Raw genomic sequence first — 17596 nt, forward strand, 5'->3', positions numbered from 1 at the left:
ATGCTGTGTTCAGTGCATTGCGATCGATAGGGCGGCAGACACGGCTTCCTATGGATAAAGGATTAAGCCTATTGGGGTCTCCCAAAATATACTCGACGGTACGTGGGAGCATAAGTCCGTACTGGCACTTATCGCCTCAAAGTGGAGGAATCACCCAACCATCAGTGAGAACAACAGTTACCAAGCTTTACGATGCCGGAATACGTCTCTAGCCTAGACTTCTAAATGTTGTGCGTTAAGTTCCAAAGCGTTGTTAGATTCATTGAATTTATTTTAAGTTGATCTTGTTTATGAAGTTTGCCTTTCAGGCTCACCACGAGATGTAGATGTAATTCCTAAAATGCAATCTAAGATGATAAACAAACTTTTTATCTTCTTTGTGTAATGAAAATCCTAGCTACTAAGGAAAGAAAGACTGAATCTTTTCACAAAGAGCAAAGAGCACACTCTAAATGCACTTTCCTAAATCAAGCCAATCAGACTGTCTATATGCAAATGCACATGCATGTATTTGTTTTCGACTTTCTTAGTATATGAATGCTAAAAATAAAGTTGATGCACAAATCTAAATTTCTTTTCAAGCGACAAATATCAACTAGTTTCTTTTCGAAATAAAAAATGGAGACGATCACAATACCTTACGATTTTGAAATGAATACTTGTTCTCGACACTGGAAAATTACAAATTCAGACCAAAAACAATAGTAACAGGATAATCGACCATCAACAGCAATCAAACTCTTTCCTATGATTGAAATCAACACTTGCGACAGTTTCAAATCAAAGGACGACAGTACGATTGTGCTACTTTTGCAAAGGAGAACTGAAAATGACTCAACAAACACACAAAAACATCTACAGTTCTTTTGTACAAAGGAGGCGGAATAACAGCAAGGAAAAGGGGTTTCAAACAGACATTTACTGATCACATGTAGCAAAATTCAGGAATAGAACTAGAAAGAATGAATCACAAAAACCAAAACTGCACAGAGCCTAGTCTGATCAACGCACCTGTAACACAGAGAATTTGAAATGCAGCGCACCTTGTCCACTCGGGAAGTGCGCTGAAGTTCAGATTCTCTGAACAGTACCTGTGCTGGGCCAGAAACGAGATTCTGTTTGGGTTCCGAGTCACAGTTTGCAGTTCAGTTCTTGGGTTTTGGCCGAGCAAAAAGCAATCAGTAATGCAACAATCAGGGGTAGATCTAAGGAGGATATAAGAGCTATCACAAGGGCAATCAGATAGTTTGTGAATCAGTTGTTTAAATCATAAACAGATCCAGTAGATGGATTGAAGTAGCATTTATCTACTTTGCATTTGTTATGGCAAATGCAGTTCGAATGCTACCTGTAAGTTTATGAAACAGACAACAAAGAATGATAAACAAACAAACTAATTCATCCCCAGTGGAGTCGCCATTTTGTTATAGGGAAAAGTGTCTATATAGAACTGCTCTATCCCACTAAGGTGTGACAACTGCCTTAGAAACAAATAGATTAAAGCTACTTTCGTTTTTCCTTTATGAATTATAGATAGAGAGGAACAGAAGGACCAACCTCTGTCTTGCGCTAATCCATTGATTTGATTCCTCTCTTCCTTGATAGCCTTTCGCTACCTGTTCCCTTGCACACCCAGCTTCACAAAGTACCTGTAAGATCACAGTAGCATAGCACTATACAAAGACACAGATCTATAATCATAAACAATCTAGGATCAGATGTAAATTGACCATACAAATGCAACAAACATGAATGACACAAAAGTATGGAGGAAAACTTGAATAGATTTTATTGATAAACAAGAAAGAGCCAAGAGGAGTTACAACCAGTTGTTCTGACCTAGCATCAACCTCTCAGCAAGGATGCCCCTCTTCACCTCATACAAATCTTAGATCACCCAACAATCTGATGTTTGTCTCAAGAAACCAACAACAATTCCTTACAATATGCAAAATTCCAGCCTCTGGATCTCTGGGATGAGGGATCCATATATAGATATCTGTAATGGAGATGAGTCAGCTTATGATTTGATTAGTGTCTTCCCTTTGATAGTTCTTGCTTCCACTTGGAGATTGATGATCTCTTACTCATCCTTGGTTGAATTCAGAGAGGCAAGTGTCATAGAAGAAGATTCTGGAAGCTTCCATTGCCTCTCCACCTCGCGGAATGACACTGCCATTTGTCATTTCTCGCCCATCGCACCCCATAGAAGGGATTTCTGAAATTCAACGCACCCACACAGTGTATTTAGGTGAGATGCAATGCACTTGGCCAGTGGAGCAGCTGAAATGATCCTGTTTTGACCAATTCTGAGCAGTTTTTCATGGAGAACTTCTGGGAGAAGCTGTAATCCGTTGACCTTGTTCCTTTAGGGGTTAGAACAACACTTTTAGGGACTTAGGAGCCCTTGGTTTATGGACATTTCATGCTTGGGGTTGTAGTGCCCAAAAATGTCTATAACATAGATGATTTCAAAGTCATAACCCAACATCTTTGTGACCCACTTTTGTTGCTCTTCAGAGGATAATCTTTGTTCTAAAAGGTATTTAAGGCTATCATGATCCATTTTTACCCTTATGTTCAATTTTTGGAACTCCTCAATGTGCTCCATTATTGAACCCTTTTGTTTGAGACTTATCAATTGGCTAAAAAAAGTGTTGCTTTTTGTATCCTCATAATGTGTTGTCAATTCTTCCGTAAAAATTGCCCAAGTGATAATTTTTTTATGAGAGCAAAGCCATTGATACCATACAAACTGATTTGGTTCCAAATATAAAGTTGCAATACGTACCTTTTGTGTGTTTTGCACATTTTTGTGATCGAAAAATTGCTCCATCTGTAATATCCATGTTGCGGGATCCATTCCATCAAACTTCCTCATATCGATTTTTGGAATATGGCGGGTCTTCAATCCAACATTAGAGTCTATGGAATCATGATTAACATTTCTTTTGTTCTCATCATGAATTTCCTTTACTACCCTTTCACCATTAGTGACCATTTCTTGTAGCAACTTATTCATATTTATCTTCAATTCTTCCAACTTATCATCCATGCCATCAATTTTAGCATCCATGCCATTCATCTTAGCTTCCATGCCGTCCATCTTAGCTTCTACACCTTTCTTTAAACAATACATCTTAGCTTCTACACCTTTCTTTAAACCATCCATCTTAGCTTCTACATATTTCCTTAAAGCATCCATCTTAGATTCTGTTGCTTTTTGTGCAAGTGACACTTGTTGCACTTGGTCTCGTAATTTTGATATATCATGTTGCATTTCTTCCTCTTCTTCATAAGTCATGCTAGAGCTTTTAGATTGCTTACTAGGTGTTTGCATTTTCTTTCTTTGGGGCATCAATTACCGATTCAAACTAATTTTTCAAACCAAGCTTATGCAAAAATTAAAAAAAACTACACACCTTTTTTCACTTTGTAGAAGCTTGATATTGAATCTGATGTATCTCTGCAATTTCGGATCATCTAGTTCTAAAATTGTCACCTGTAGTAGCCCTCTATGTCCTATTTCCAATGCCACCAGTCTGATCCAAGTTGGATTCTCCAAGGAAGCGTTATGCACAATCTCCCAAGATGACCTGATTATAGACTAGTTCAGTAGAGCGAAGTTGTACGACGTGCCACGAGTCACTGTTTCGACCTTTGGATCTAAGAAAGATATACAAGAAGCTAAAATATGTCCTCTTTCTATACCTTCTGATGAAATTTCAATCCGATCCTCATAGAGAAAGTTATGACGATTTTCCCGAGGTCACATGTTTGGAATGTAATTTAGGAGTCTGCAAAAAGACCAACTTTCTCAGATCATATCTCCGTAAATATAGCGTGAAAAGCTCTGAACTTTGGATCTGAGATTCAGTGTGATTTCTTCTCAAATGTGTTTTTTTTTTTAGCTTCTGAAACATCGCAGACAAAAAGTTATAGCGAAAATGCCACGATGACCTATTTGGAGCAGCAAAACCCTAGAATCCAAAGCTCTGATACCAAATGTTATGAAACCAGCATACAAAAAGATAGAAAAGAGAGATCCATGCCTTAGAATTCAGCCTCTTCGAGGGGGAAACCTCCTTTACATTACATAAATGAGCAATTCTTGGATGATTCAAATGAAAAAACCTCCTTTCTATATATAGGAGTCTAAGGAATCACAATATAACCCAGCCGACCTAACAATAATAATATAAAGCCACAAAAATAACAATAGAGGGATTCTATCGGGCACAATATTAACAATATGGGGGCAATAGGGCCACAACAATATTAATAAGGGATACAACTACAATAGTAATGGGGTAATCACTAGTATTATAGGGACCCAACAAATCATAAAATATTTGCACCATTGGGATTTCTTTATGGAAAACAAGGACATTTATGAACTCTCTAAATGTTATACTACAATAAGAGAGTATTCTACAAGCCTTTGTTAACAATCAAGTTAACTTAGGGATTGACATTATAAATGTGCTGTTATAGACATATTTGGGCATTGCAACCCCAAACTCATGTGTCCATAAACTAAGGGCTCCTTAAGTCCCTAAAAGTGTTTTTCCATACCGTAAAGGATCATGGTCAACTGATTACATCATTTCCCAGAAGTTTCACCTGAAAAACTACTTAGAACTGGACAAAACTAGACCATACAAACTACTCCATGGGCAAGGTGTGATGCATACTGGCTGCCAAACTGGCCAGGTGCAATGCATACTGAAATGGCCTTCTATGGGGTGTGATGAGCGAGAATAGACAAATGGAAGAGATAGTTTGCTAAGTGGATGATCATGGAATCTTCCAGAAACTTCTCCTGTGACACTTACCTCCCTAAATTCACCCATGGATGAGTAAGAGATCAATGAAATATCCAAGTGGAACCAAGAACTATCAGTGAAATGACACTAATAAAAAACCCAAAGTTGACTTACACCCTTGCAAGACATCTAAAAATGGATCCCTCATCTGAGAGATCTATAGGCTGGAATTTTGTAATTTGTAAGGAAGTGTTGTTGGTTTATCTATGAGAAGAGACATTGCATTGTTGGGTGATTTGCTTGTTCATGAGGTGAAGAGGGCTTCTACATTAGGAGGATGATGCTGGATCAGACAACTGGGTTGTAATCCTCTCTTTCACTACTATTAACAAAGTTCTTTGAGTTTTCCTCCATATAATCATGTGTTTATGAAACATATTGTTTATGAATGCAATTGTATGGTCAATGTGTTTCTGATTCCGCATTGTTTATGATGCTTTAGATGGAGATGATTTGATGTTTTGCTATTACTTTTACTCTACGGGTACTCTTTGAAGTGGGACAAGTAGGAGAGGAGTGGCAAATTCTATCAAGGAAAGGAGAAATCAAGCTAGGATCAAAGCGGAAGATCCAAGTTAGTCCTCTTTTCTTCCCTCTAATCTATCACACTTAAAGGAACTCTCAAAAGACTTTCATTGTTTATTTCTAAGATAGCTACCCATTTTTGTGGGACTAGCCGTTTGAATCGATACCAGTTTTCCCTGAAACAAAATGGCAACTCCATTGGGGATACAAATAGTTTATTTTGTTTATTTATTGTTTTCTTTATAAACTACAGATGGAGCCTGAAGTTAGCCAGTTAGCCTTCGAAACGCCTTTGCTATGCAATTGTGAAGTAGATGAATGCTACTTCAATCAATCTCCAGGTTGGTTTATGAACTAAACATCTGACTTACAAAGCATTCTAAGTGACCTTGTGGTAGCTCAGAACCTCAGAATATCTTACCCCTATGATTTATTTTTATTTTCCATCATTGATTAGCCTAAATCACTGAACTTAGCTACAAATTTTAAGCAAAAACCAAGCTCAGATTCGCTCCCTGGTCCATCACATTGTCTGTAACTGTGCAACTTAGATGCATCGCACCTCCTGTGTGTTGCAGGTGAGATGCATCCCTGTTTCCCTATGTTTCAGGTGCGATGATTGAGTGATATTGTTTTCTTCTCTAAAAGTTGGTTTCTTCCTCCTTATTTTCAGATTTATTCAGTAGTTTTGCTGTCCATGATTAGTATCTTCTTGATACAACCTTCTTCCTTCACATATTTCAGCCTCCATCAGTTAGGAATTGTAAATGTTTTTGTGTATTTGTGAATCATTTACAATCTTCCTTTGTCGAAAGTAGCTTAATCAAACTGTCGTTTTTGATACAAGTGTCGTAATTGTCATTTTGAATCAAAAGAAGAGTGTCGTAAAGTCTTCCTCTTCTGGATAGTTGATTGTACTTTTGTCATTGTACTTGATTTGAGTTATTAGTATTTGAAGTGTCGAAAAATAGTGTTCAATTCGAAATCGAAAATTGTCGTCTTAGTCTTCCTTTCATTTTGAAAAGAAATTGTTAGAAATGTCGCTTTGAAAGAAAATAGTTCAGATCTGTACTTAGCTTTCCTTTTTTGGCATTCACACATTAAGGAAGCGGAAAAAAAATACATGCATGTGCATTTTCATTTTGACTACATGGGAAATTTGATTTAGGAAAGTACATTTAGTGTGTTCTCTATGCTCTCTGCTAAAAGAAAAACCATTATCTTCTTTCCTTTGTAGCTAGGATTTTCATTGCTAAAAGAACATAAACAACCGCTTATCATTTTAGATTGCATATTTAGGAATTTTACATCTACATCACGCAGTGAACCTTGAAAGACAAACTTCTAAGCAATATCAACTCTAAAATAAATCTCAATGAACATAAAAACACTTTGGAACCTAACGTGACACATCTAGAAGTCTAGGCTAGAGACGTGTTCTGGTGTCGTAAAACCTAGTAACTATCGTTTTCATCAAAGGTTGGGTGATTCCTCCTCTTTGATATGACAAGTTCCAGTATGAACTTGTGCTCCCGGTACCATCGAGTATATATTGGGAGACCACAGTAGGCTAATATCCTTTATCCTTAGGAAGCTGTGTCTGTTGCCCTATTGTTATAGCTCCAAATCTCACTCTTGATGTTTGTGATGCCGCACTCATGGCCTAGGGCAACCCCTCCCTCCAGACCTGGTCCAAATACTTAAAAAATAGTGTTTTACTCCCTATACGTGACATTTCCCTGAGCTAAATGCGTGTGTATGCAGGTCTGTCTATACCCAAACCGCGTATATGTCTTAAAACACTTAAAAAAATTAAATCTCCTTAATTTCAGGTGGAGATCGCGAGTTTTACCTGCTGATTACGTATTAGTGCCCATGGCCCAACTATTCCCAATGAATTCCCAACTAAAAAACTACTTTGGGAGAAGTATAAAAAGGCTTCAATGGGAAGGCCTTAGGGAGGAGGGACGAGAGAGGAAAATCACTCTATTGAGATTATCCCAGATCAGGTCTGAAGATCCTTGTGCTTCCAGCACTTCCCCCATTACAGGAAACCCTTGTTTCCTTGAGTTATGATGTCTTCTTGTTGAGATATCCTTGAGTGAGTTATGGAAGGACCTTGTTGAAGGCCTGAGATTGGACGAATCTGGAGGACAGTTCTGCTTGGAGCCTGCGAAAGGAAGAATCAGGTGAAATCATTCCTTTCTGTACTTTAGTTATCTATAATAAAAGAAACACTTGTCTTGTTCCTGATGTGAATCTTCTTCATGCTTATGATATCAATGTTATGATTTACATATGAATGGTTGTTTTAATTTTGTAACTAACCACCTTTCAATATGCTATGAAGTTGATTTCTTTATGATGTTTAGTCCATATACTACTATACTTTCTTGAATTGATTGTTTTGCAGGTTGAAGGAGCAAAAGGAACTCTAAGAGGGTTTTGGACCCTAGCTGGATCTTACCAAATGAAGGACCCCAAGGTGCACCTCTCTTCGCATAGTTTGTTTATATTAGCATCATGGCTGTGTGGAATGCTTGTTTTTATTTATAGATAACCCCCGCTCTGCTAGGGTATTGACCAAAGACCCTAGGGGACATTCTCCGTTAACAGAATTGGTGACTCCACTAAGGACAACAGTATTGTTGTTCCTAGTTTGGGTTTGTTCAAGCCAATCAGGGCTCAACTATTTATTTACTTGCTGTGACTAAGTAGTATGTTCCTGTAGGAACTTGAATTGTAAGTTTGAGCAGTTTCTTCAGACTTTTTTTCGTTTTTCTTGTAATCTATTATATACGTTGTTTTTCTAGTTTACAGAGGCGTATGTATGCATGTTTGCTGAAGTAAACCCGCGTATACGCAGGTTTCCTTCTGCTGAATAGCATATATAGGCAGCTGTGCACTAACACAGTCGCGTATACCTTAAAATTCTCAAGATTTTTCAAATATTTTTGTTTCTGAAGATCTGTTTGCTGGTCTGAATCAGTCTTGAACAATTACTTTTTTGTATCAGTCCTTATTTTTACAGCAAGTATATGATTTCAAACTCTCTCTGATTGTGGAGAGTGTTGGTCTTGTTTTGTTTTGTTGCAAGCGTCATCGTTTTTGTTTAAGCACACAAGATTCCTTGTTGGGAGTCTTAGTTGCTCTGGTTTTCCAGGGCAAAAGCATTGATCTCAATCTTTGTGTCAAATTTTGTTTTGTTGACTTTTTTGTTTGCTTGTCAAAACTACATCTTTGTCACCTTCTGCTTTTCTTACTTTCTGGAGGTTGTTGATTCACAATTTCTTGAAAGTTGTCTTTTCGATCTTTTTGGTCTTTGTTGCCAAGCTTTTTGTTGGTGCTTTTGATTGTTAAGATCATCTTGAAACACATTTTTGTTGTTGAGTTTTCACCCATCTTGTGTTGTTAACTTGCAAAAGTGTTTTGTTTCCTATTCTTCAATCATAAAGTTTCAGTCTTGTTTAGAGAACATTTTGAAAAGACATTTCTATTTTTTCTTTTGAAGAAAACTTCTTGAAAACTTGGTTTTTCTTTCTTGAACTTTGTTTTGATTTATTTTCTTTTTGTGAATGAAAGTGCATTTTTTTTGTCTTGAAACATGCTTTTAGTGTAGAGATGAAAATGAGAATTAGCAACTCATATTCCATATAAACATTTTAAGTGGCAAATTAGTATTGATAAACAAGTTACTTTCATTTCTTGATTTGGAGTAGTCTTAAATTTTGCATCAGCATGTACTCATTGAATTAGGATAAATTTGTGCATCTTTTTAGGGCATCATAGTTTTGTTAATTTTTGTGAGTGTGAAGCTTGAGTAAAAGAAAAGAAAAGAAAAATTTGTTGCTTTCTTAGAAGTTCCTCTGAACCTAGTAGGAATTTCTTTCATCGAAGAACAAAATGAGTGCATTTGCATATAGTTTGGTTTTTATTAATTTCTTTTGCGTCAAAACACCACAAGTTTCATTTCCGCTTATCCCTTGACTTAAAGAATAGCCCATTTAAAAACAAGCGCTAATTAAAATACACTAAAACTTTTTTATAATTGTCAAGTTAGACACACCAACAAGTTTTAAGATATTTTAGGGCCTTGGATTAGGCGAGTGGAGAGAAAACTCTCCAAGGCCATTTAAACTGTCAAACATAGGAGTATGAATAGTGAGTGAAAATCCAATAGCGTTAGGAAGACCAAGAAATATCCAGATCTGGGAGTTAAGCACGAGGGTTTTTGAAGATAAGGAAGAGAGATACCCCCTCTCCTACTTTCCAGATCTTACCTCAAGACTGTTCTGCATGGCTTCTGAAACGAGTTGGTGACCTTAGTTGCTTCTCCTAGGGATCTACATAGGTGGCTGCGGAGGGGAATCCTGTGGCACCTAAGGTCGACGTTGTATCACTCTCAATGGTACTACTGGAGGGCACCCTTGGGAAGCTTGGGGACTTGCACTAGCGCAAGCTGTTGTTAGGAGGTCAGTGTAACTTCCTCTATTACCTTCGCTGGTAGGAATGGGACGTAATTATTCTAGACTATCTTTGGAAGGTCCCTTACTTCACTTTCTTGTCTTTTGGTGTCTGGTCCTCATCACCCAGAGTGGAAATACTTAAAAGCTGTTTGACTGGATGATATCTTTTAGGGAGTTTTTAGCATGTGCTATGTGCTCTTAGTTGGCCTAGCTTTCATTTTTTCTTGAGTCTCTAATTAGAGCTTAATAAAAAATTCAAAGTGGCTGACCGATCGCCTAGACAGTCTCGAAGACTTCGTGGTATTTCACCATCAAGTTTAGAGCCTTCTCCTAGAAGGTGCAGAGGTAATACTATCGGTCGGTTTTGTTCCGTAGCAGCTGACGCATCAGGGATTGCTCCTCCCCTTGGGGGAATTAGTGTTCAGGACAGGCCTGGTACTTCCATAGAACAAGAGAGGAGCACTCTGGTTCTTTCTCGAGTTTTCTTTCAATCGGAAGATAACATAGAGGTAGAACTCCAAGAGTCATCAACGGCTCCATATTCTCCCCTACCTTCTAGCCATCTAAACGTATTACAATACGTTGGGACTCCGACGCATAGACTGTCAAGTCCAGGTCATATTACACACTTAACATCGATGACCACTACTGGAAGCATGGATTCCACCACAAGTGCTACAACCATGGAGACTCTAACATCTGTACAAGGGGGAGGAACTATTTTCCATCCGCTCTACATCTTTATTTGGGTCTTTTGCTAGCACATCTTTAGTTGGGTCTACCTCCATTCCTTCTACGAGTGGAAATTCCCAAGCCAATGCTTTTAGTTCTGGGTTTTTCCTGTTTGGCACCCATTCACAGAGTATGCCATCAGTTCCTTTTAATGCCTCCACATCCATGATGGGTGGGTCGGCTTCATTCAAGGGTTTTCCTTTTGGAAGTGGTCATACACCACATTCTAACCTGATGATGGGATCTATGCCTTTTTCTGCTACATGACAAAGTAGTAGTCCCTTTCAAGGTTGGACTAACCCTACAGTTAGTGGCATGGGAACTGGGAATCCGTTTTTCGGCCAACAAGGGAATAGGCCGTACTTCACAGTTAGCGCATTTCAAAGTATTCCTCCCTTAGCTTCTTCTTGGAATCCTTATCATCGGTTATCAACTCCTTATAATCCTTTAGGAGGAAGCTTCACCAGTTATGGACATTTTTCGGCCAGAGTTGGTCAAACTCTGAGTTTTGTTGGATCACAAGGGCTACCTTTTGGTTCAGCTGGTTCTGCTGGTTACTTCAGGCAGCCTGGTGCCTTCCAAAATCTAGGCCAATCTTTTCAAAACTTTGGGAGCTCCGCCTAGTCTGGGTGGAATCCCCAAGGTCCTCCTAGGCTTCCTTTTCTGGCAATGTTGAATTTGTCAGATCTCACGAAATTAATAAATGATCCAATCAAATACAATCTAGCCTGGCCTCCAGTCCTAACCAAACTCCCTTTGGACATTCCAAAGTTCGAGGGGAAGAGTGGTGAAGACCCGGGCGACCATGTAACCACATTCCATTTGTGGTGCTCATCAAACTCCCTTATCGATGACTCGGATAGATTGAGACTTTTTCAACGCACCTTGACTGGTAATGCAGCCAAGTGGTATATAGAGTTGTTAGGGGGCATATTTACATCTTTCACCGACTTAGCTAATATTTTCCTAAATCATTTCCAGTTTCCTATTCGTTATGATGCCAGAACTGAACTTCTGGACAATTTCCATCAGGATACGGAAACTCAGATTTCTGATCACATTCAGGAATGGAGATGGAGAAAGAGGCTCATTAAAGCCAACATCCCTCTGGACAATTGTCTCGAATGGTTTTTGAAATCCTTACAACCTAAAATCTCTAAGGATGTCTCCCTGTTCAGAGTCTATTCTGAGGAGCAAGCTATTTTTAGGGCCCGGCAATTAGAATTGATTTATTCTCAATCCGAGATTCTACAAAAAATCTTGTTTGATACTCCCAGGACTAAGGTTGATATAGCCAAGTCGAAGCCAGGTCCCCATGCGGATGGTATTGTTGGATCCGTAGACACAAATGCGGTGAACCTATTGAGCCAACTGCAGCAGTTGTATTTACAAACTGCTCCTAACAACCAGGTCACATCGTCTAACCCTTCGTCTTCCCAACCCTCCTAAATTAATGTCGTCCAATCTACCAACCTCAAAGGAACTCAAAATTCCAATGGGAAGAAGAAAGGATGAGGTAAGAAAAAGCGTCAAGATGGGAAGACTGATGAAAATAAATCCATCAATAATGCTGGTGGTGGTAGAAATGAGTCTAAAAATAAAGTCAAGTTTCCATGAAAGTTATGCAGTGGATACCATTTAACTCATCTCTGCCCAAAGATTCAGGATTCTCAGTGCTTGTTAGGGCAACGAGGGACTTCTATTTCTCAAGCTGTGTTAACCAACCCTTTTCGCCAAGTGCAGCAACTTCTTGTTGGTGCGAATTCAAACCCTGGTACCTCTGCGGGGGGCAACCAGGAAGGGGAAAAATCATCAAATATTTTCATGATGGGTTCTAATGTCCATGTGGCCACTCGGTCGTGTGATTACGGTGAAGCTGAAACATCCAAGGACAAAACTACTCCTGGAAATACCGACCTTCATATTGAGCGACCCCCTGTCGAGACTATACCACAAATACCGAAAGGTTCCGCTAAACACGCGACTATCAATCCAAATGCTAGGGCCGCCCAGAATTACTCCATTGTTGAGGATCTGGCTCAGAGTCCATGCGCTATGTCCGCTTTAGAGGTTCTCCAGTCGTGTCCAGCTCAGCGAAGTGCTTTGCTTTTGGCGATAGGGGCAGTTGATCCAAATAACTCTTTAATGCTCACTTTCGACATGTTGAATGTCAAAAGTGACTTCCTCATCACATGGCTTTTCAAATAAAGTTTACATACTGAAAAATTAACATTTTTCGTACTGTTATTAATGAAGGAGCTTCCACGTGCATCATGTTGATGTCATGCTGGAAGGCCATCAGATCGCCTTCGGCTATTCCTTCACCTACCCTCCTGACTACATTTGATGGGAATTCTCATAAGCTGCATGGGATTATCCTGGCCTTTCCCATATGTGTTGGGGGGAAAATTCTTAATATTGATGTAGAATTCATTGATGCTAACCTAGACTACAATCTCCTCTTAGGAAGGAATTGGGTATACAAAATGGACGCCATTGTTTTGACTCTGTTTCGTGTCATTTGCTTTCCTCATGAAGAGAAAATTGTTAAGGTTCATCAATTGGATTATTGTCTAGTTGAACCTCAAGCAACTTCAGACTCTATTGTTCCTTTAGTGGATAACCCTCGTCTACCTACTAAGAATTTAGGAGTTGGGATGTATTCATCCTTGATGGGTACCTTTGATCTCCCCTCTCCTATCGCTAGAATCAATGTCGTTTCATCAACCAAGGAGTCGTCACGAGAAGGGTTCTTTCGAACTCATTACTTTTCAGACCCTTAGACCTTGCCTTCACCTATGATTACATTAGCTGAAGGACAAGTTAGTGCAATGTCATTTCCTATGTCTGCAACGGAGCTCAGATATCAGTCTATCGTCAACTCTGCAAACACCCTTTCTACTCATTTTTCTGAGGAAGAGTTAGATGGTGATGTGGCCCCGTCTTGGACCCTTGACTCTACCTCCTCTATGGACTGTGTAGACATGGTTTTACCATCCGAGGAAGTGATCTTAGAAGTAATGATGGGTGTACATCGACCTTGGGAAGATTTACACCATCGTTCATACTTTCTTCCTCCATTGCAGGAAGTAGAATCTAGGTTCTCCGATCTCTTTACTAGTGATGTTTGTATGGTATCAAATCCTTTGGCTCCAACACACTTTCGTGCTGAAGGTAATATGTCGGTGATTTCAAAAATGATATCTATAAAAATCTCTAGGAACCCTCACATGATTGAGAATCTCTTCATCAGAGTCAAATGTTCCCCTAAAGAAATTAAAATTTACACCGACCTTTTTAAGGAATTTCAAGATGTATTCACTTGGTCTTATGAAGAAATGCCTATCATTGATCCATCCATAGTTCAACATGAGATCAAGACATATGAAAACGCCAAACCGATTCATCAAAAGCTTCGACCGGTTAATCCTAGGAAAGCAGCAACTATTAAAGCAGAAGTAGAGAAGCTGCTCAAGGCAGGTTTCATATACCCTGTTCCTCTTATGGATTGGGTTTCTAATCTAGTCCCTGTGGATAAAAGGCAAGGAACAATCCCAGTGTGCATTGACTTTACTGACCTAAACAAAAATTGTCCCAAAGAAAATTACCCCACACCATTTATTGATCAAATTATTGATGAGTGTGTGGGCAATGATATTTTCTCCTTCATGGACGGATTTTCTGGTTATAATCAGATCTCTATCCATCCTGAAGATCAGCATAAGATAGCTTTTATATGTCCCTGGGGTCCTTGTGCATACAGAAAGATGCCTTTTGGTCTTAAAAATTCTGGAGCTACTTTCCATCGGGCCGTGTCATATGCTTTCCATGACATTAAACATATCATCGAAGCATACTTGTACAATCTGGCTGCTCGTTCTCGAAAGAGAACTAATCATCCTATTCACATTCGATTGGTTTTTGAACGATGTAAATTTTATAAGATCTGTTTGAATCCTAATAAGTGCGTTTTCATGGTTACATCTAGTCAGTTATTAGGGTTCATTGTGTCAAATGAAGGGATTCGTGTTGATCCCTTCAAGGTAGAGGCAATAATTCAGATGCCTCCCCCGTCCTCAATTTGACAACTTCAAAGTATTCAAGGGAAAGCTAATTTCTTAAGAAGGTTTATAGAGAACTATGCTGAGATCACTAAAGGGTTTATGCATTTGCTACATAAAGGAGTTCCATATGTGTGGGATGAATTTGCGTAGCAGTCGTTTGATGCCTTGAAAAACGAATTAGTCTCTGCCCCACTTTTGAGTCCACCGGATTATGGTAGGGACTTCCTTTTATATCTCGTTGTGGCAGAATTGACCATAGGTATGGTTCTCGTTGAGGAAGATGATGCTCTCAAAGGGCATGTGATTTGTTATTTGAGCCGAGGCTTGATAGGTCCTGAACTTCACTATTCCCCTATTGAGAAGTTGGCTTTGGCAACTGTCCATGCTGTCCAACGGCTCCGTCATTATATTTTTCTACACAAAACTTTTGTCTTAGCAACGGTCAATCCATTCCAATTTTTCCTCAGTAGGCAAGTGATTGGGGGCAAATATAATTGATGGATAGTCATATTACAAGAATTTGATCTCGAGTTCTTGTCCGCCAAGTCTAAGAAATCTATAGTTTTTGCGGAGTTAATCTCTGAGCTGCCTTGTGGGGAGGATACAGTTTATGAGGAAATTTTACCCGATGAACATTTATTCCCCATCTCTTCACTCATCCTTGGTATGGAGATATCATTGTCTATCTCCAGACTTCGAAGTTCCCCTCTACTTTCTCTAAGGATGAACACCGAAAATTACGTCACCTCGCTAAGAACTATCTCATCATTGGTGACACATTATACCGTCAAGGGGTTGATTCAATCCTTCAGCATTGTTTAACCCTAGAGGAAGCAAAGTCATTGCTTAATGATTGCCACAGTGGAGCTTGTGGTGGTCATCTTTCAGGGCTTGCTACAGCCCAGTGTATCTTGCGTGCTAGCTATTTTTGGCCTTCGATCTTCAAAGATTGTGTTGAGGTGGTCAAACGTTGTCACCCCTGTCAAATCTATACTCAGAAGATGCGCGCACACCCAGCTCCTATTTTCCCCATCGTCATTGTCGGTCCTTTTACTAAGTCGGGTATTGATTTTACAACTTGTAATCCTCCTTCAGCAGCGAATCACAAGTACATTATCACGGCCGTCGACTACTTCAAGAAGTGGGTTGAGGCCATGCCCACTTATAAAAATGATAGTGAAATAGCGGCATTGTTCCTTTTTAATCAGATTATCTCAAGGTTCGGTATCCTGAGAGAGATTGTCACTTACCATGGAAGTCATTTCCAGAACCAACTAATGTCTGAATTAGCTCTTAAATTGGGTTTCCAGCAGGAACACATGTCTCCATATTATCCTCTGACCAATAGATAGGTCGAGGCAATGAAAAAAACCCTTACTATGATCCTGCGAAGGACAACCGACAAAAATCGGTCCAATTGGCATCCTATGTTGTATCCGGCTCTTTGGGCATACCGAACCTCCGTAAAGACTGCTAGAAGTTTTACACCTTTTTAGTTAGTTTATGGGATGGAATCTATCTTTCCTATTGAATGTGAAATTCCATCTCTTATGTTAGTTGTTGAGCTCCTTCCTGAGACCTCTAGTCTCGAAGAGCGCCTCATTCATTTGGAGCATCTTGATGAGCAACGTCGAGATGCCACCACAATTAATGAGGCTCATAAGAAAAAGGTTAAAATTCAGTATGACAAAGCTATCTGTCCTCAACTATTTTCTGAAAGCGACCTTTTCTTGGTCTATGACCAAGATAAGAACACCTTGGGGGTAGGAAATTTCAAACCTATGTGGTACGGTCCCTTTATAATTAAATGAGTTTTAGAAAAAGGGGCGTATGAGTTAATCAATTTTGAAGGAAACAAGTTGGGCCCCAAAACGGTTTCTACCTTAAGAAGTAATTTGCTTAAGTAGCAGCTAGATAATGGCTTCTTTGTACATTTTATATATTTTTACATATCTCATCAAGAGTTTTGTTCATATAGACACTTTTTGGTCTGCTGTGGTAGGTGTTGATGCATGACTTGGTCTATTTTGGATTCCCCGATGGTGCTAGTCAGCACACTCGGAACCTTGCTCCCACAGCTTGGGTAATCTACTATCCAACTGGTCAATTGATAGTGTCAAGGGGAGTATGCATTGGTCCCTCTTCAAATAATATGGCTGAGTATACTGTCGTCATTAATTTACTATCCGAAGCAATTTCTTATGAAATTGATTCATTGGTAGTTTATCTTGATTCACAATTGATAGTGTCACAACTGAATAACATTTATTAGGTAAGGGATCCATGTTTATATCTCCAGTATTTATGGGTGAGGTTGTTGCAAAGATCATTTACTTACATTAATTATTTGCACATTCCAAGATCTCATAATTGGTTAGCTAATTCTATCACTAATCAAGCATTAGACTGGCATATCAATCATTCATCACAATAAAATCAAGCATCAAAAAGTCAGAACTGTATATATATATATCATAAAGCATCTCGAGTGTACATAAGTGTGTCCAAAATAATATACAAAATTTGGGACTCAAATGCCCATAATCATGTCCAGTACATCTAATGCCCTGGCTTAGGATGAGTGGCTAAGTATGCAACTACTGCCTTGGCCACACGCCTAAGAGTGCGAACCCAGTCTCGTGGCATGCCAACCACATGATGCTGCATATCTATAGGGATATCCTCTACGGCCTCCATCGGTACTCGGTGAGTTAGTCTCACCAAGTGCTGTTGAACAATGTGTAGAAGTCACTCTGCGTCTGTATCCACCTCTTCGGCCCCTCGGCTGCGACGTCCATGCCGTGGGAACCGATCTGGTCACATTGGCCCAATATCTGGAACATGATCATCATATTAGTCATTTGAATCCTATCAAAAATATTTTTCAAAATTCATTTTTATATTTGAAAAATCACAAAAAATCATAAAATCAAAATTATTTGTTACCTATGTCACCCCATGCTGCAGTCGGTGGTAATGCTAG

The sequence above is a fragment of the Pinus tabuliformis genome, chromosome X, assembly GCF_031772625.1.
Source record: "Pinus tabuliformis cultivar Carrire ecotype Pingquan chromosome X, CPIR1, whole genome shotgun sequence".
Taxonomy (NCBI): domain Eukaryota; kingdom Viridiplantae; phylum Streptophyta; class Pinopsida; order Pinales; family Pinaceae; genus Pinus; species Pinus tabuliformis.